The sequence below is a fragment of the Lampetra fluviatilis genome, chromosome 22, assembly GCF_964198595.1.
Source record: "Lampetra fluviatilis chromosome 22, kcLamFluv1.1, whole genome shotgun sequence".
In the NCBI taxonomy this organism is placed as follows: domain Eukaryota; kingdom Metazoa; phylum Chordata; class Hyperoartia; order Petromyzontiformes; family Petromyzontidae; genus Lampetra; species Lampetra fluviatilis.
In genome coordinates this window covers 1,312,501-1,315,000 of record NC_136296.1, presented here as the reverse complement: position 1 = coordinate 1,315,000, position 2,500 = coordinate 1,312,501, and the positions used below count along the sequence as shown (strand labels likewise).

At 47.0% G+C, this 2,500-nt stretch overlaps 5 non-coding genes and 2 pseudogenes across 5 annotated transcripts; all 7 read left to right on the top strand.

Annotated features, from left to right (window-relative positions):
* Window positions 1-124: 124 nt before the first annotated feature.
* Window positions 125-243, top strand: LOC144939573 (5S ribosomal RNA; annotated as a pseudogene).
* A 250-nt stretch (window positions 244-493) lies between these two features.
* LOC144939146 (5S ribosomal RNA) lies at window positions 494-613 on the top strand. Its single transcript, XR_013638339.1, has one exon. It is a non-coding gene; the product is annotated as a 5S ribosomal RNA (ribosomal RNA).
* A 249-nt stretch (window positions 614-862) lies between these two features.
* LOC144940469 (5S ribosomal RNA) lies at window positions 863-981 on the top strand. Its single transcript, XR_013639037.1, has one exon. It is a non-coding gene; the product is annotated as a 5S ribosomal RNA (ribosomal RNA).
* A 249-nt stretch (window positions 982-1,230) lies between these two features.
* LOC144939977 (5S ribosomal RNA) lies at window positions 1,231-1,339 on the top strand (annotated as a pseudogene).
* A 256-nt stretch (window positions 1,340-1,595) lies between these two features.
* On the top strand, window positions 1,596-1,714 carry LOC144938786 (5S ribosomal RNA). The gene has a single exon (XR_013637995.1). It is a non-coding gene; the product is annotated as a 5S ribosomal RNA (ribosomal RNA).
* Window positions 1,715-1,962: 248 nt separating this feature from the next.
* On the top strand, window positions 1,963-2,081 carry LOC144939306 (5S ribosomal RNA). The gene has a single exon (XR_013638493.1). It is a non-coding gene; the product is annotated as a 5S ribosomal RNA (ribosomal RNA).
* A 250-nt stretch (window positions 2,082-2,331) lies between these two features.
* LOC144940439 (5S ribosomal RNA) lies at window positions 2,332-2,450 on the top strand. The gene has a single exon (XR_013639009.1). It is a non-coding gene; the product is annotated as a 5S ribosomal RNA (ribosomal RNA).
* Window positions 2,451-2,500: the final 50 nt, after the last annotated feature.

Below are 2,500 nucleotides of genomic sequence, written 5' to 3'. Positions count from 1 at the left end.
TAATGCCACTCTTTCGGGGCTCAACCAGGAGTCCAGAATAAACGTTTCATGAGTGTTGACCTCCCGCAGTAGAGTTGAATCTTGATTTTTACATGTGAATGTGCGTCAGGTTTCTGCAAGTATGGCGTACGACCATATCACCCTGAATGCGCCCGATCTCGTCTGATCTCGGAAACTAAGCAGCGTAGAGCCTGGTTAGTACTTATATGGGAGACTGCCTGGGAATACCAGGTGTTGTAGGCTTTTGCATTTTCGCATCTGGATGGGTCGCGTTTTACTCTTCAATTCACCCAGTCAGTTCACCTGGCAATTGCACGTGGATATGGTTGTACTGCATTGGGATCAATATTTTCTTGTAAAAGACCGTTTAATGCCACTCTTTCGGGGCTCAACCAGGAGTCCAGAATAAACGTTTTCATGAGTGTTGACCTCCTGCAGTAGAGTTGAATCTTGATTTTTACAAATGAATGTGCGTCAGGTCTCTGCAAGTATGGCCTACGACCATATCACCCTGAATGCGCCCGATCTCGTCTGATTCTCGGAAGCTAAGCAGGGTCGAGCCTGGTTAGTACTTGGAAGGGAGACTGCCTGGGAATACCAGGTGTTGTAGGCTTTTGCATTTTCGTATCCGGATGGGACCCGTTTTACTCTTCAATTCACCCAGTCAGTTCACCTGCTAATTGCACGCGGATATGGTGTACTGCATTGGGATCAAGATTTTCTTGTAAAAGACGGTTTAATGCAACTCTTTCGGGGCTCAACCAGGAGTCCAGAATAAACGTTTTCATGAGTGTTGACCTCCCGCAGTAGAGTTGAATCTTGATTTTTACAAATGAATGTGCGTCAGGTCTCTGCAAGTATGGCCTACGACCATATCACCCTGAATGCGCCCGATCTCGTCTGATCTCGGAAGCAAAGCAGGGTCGAGCCTGGTTAGTACTTGGATGGGAGACTGCTTGGGAATACCAGGTGTTGTAGGCTTTTGCATTTTCGTATCTGGATGGGTCGCGTTTTACTCTTCAATTCACCCAGTCAGTTCACCTGCCAATTGCACGCGGATATGGTGTACTGCATTGGGATCAAGATTTTCTTGTAAAAGACCGTTTAATGCCACTCTTTCGGGGCTCAACCAGGAGTCCAGAATAAACGTTTTCATGAGTGTTGACCTCCCACAGTAGAGTTGAATCTTGATTTTTACATATGTATGTGCGTCAGGTCTCTGCAAGTATGTCCTACGACCATATCACCCTGAATGCGCCCGATCTCGGAAGCTAAGCAGGGTCCAGCCTGGTTAGTACTTGGATGGGAGACTGCCTGGGAATACCAGGTGTTGTAGGCTTTTGCATTTTCGTATCTGGATGGGTCGCGTTTTACTCTTCAATTCACCCAGTCAGTTCACCTGCCAATTGCACGCGGATATGGTGTACTGCATTGGGATCAATATTTTCTTGTAAAAGACCGTTTAACGTTTAATGCCACTCTTTCGGGGCTCAACCAGGGGTCCAGAATAAACGTTTTCATGAGTGTTGACCTCCCGCAGTAGAGTTGAATCTTGATTTTAACATATGAATGTGCGTCAGGTCTCTGCAACTATGGCCTACGACCATATCACCCTGAATGCGCCCGATCTCGTCTGATCTTGGAAGCTAAGCAGGGTCGAGCCTGGTGAGTACTTGGATGGGAGACTGCCTGGGAATACCAGGTGTTGTAGGCTTTTGCATTCTCGCATCTGGATGGGTCGCGTTTAACTCTTCAATTCACCCAGTCAGTTCACCTGCCAATTGCACGTGGATATGGTGCATTGCATTGGGATCAAGATTTTATTGTAAAAGACTGTTTAATGCCACTCTTTCGGGGCTCAACCAGGAGTCCAGAATAAACGTTTCATGAGTGTTGACCTCCCGCAGTAGAGTTGAATCTTGATTTTTACATGTGAATGTGCGTCAGGTTTCTGCAAGTATGGCGTACGACCATATCACCCTGAATGCGCCCGATCTCGTCTGATCTCGGAAGCTAAGCAGCGTAGAGCCTGGTTAGTACTTATATGGGAGACTGCCTGGGAATACCAGGTGTTGTAGGCTTTTGCATTTTCGCATCTGGATGGGTCGCGTTTTACTCTTCAATTCACCCAGTCAGTTCACCTGGCAATTGCACGTGGATATGGTTGTACTGCATTGGGATCAATATTTTCTTGTAAAAGACCGTTCAATGCCACTCTTTCGGGGCTCAACCAGGAGTCAGGAATAAACGTTTTCATGAGTGTTGACCTCCTGCAGTAGAGTTGAATCTTGATTTTTACAAATGAATGTGCGTCAGGTCTCTGCAAGTATGGCCAACGACCATATCACCCTGAATGCGCCCGATCTCGTCTGATCTCGGAAGCTAAGCAGGGTCGAGCCTGGTTAGTACTTGGATGGGAGACTGCCTGGGAATACCAGGTGTTGTAGGCTTTTGCATTTTCGTACCTGGATGGGACCCGTTTTACTCTTCAATTCACCCA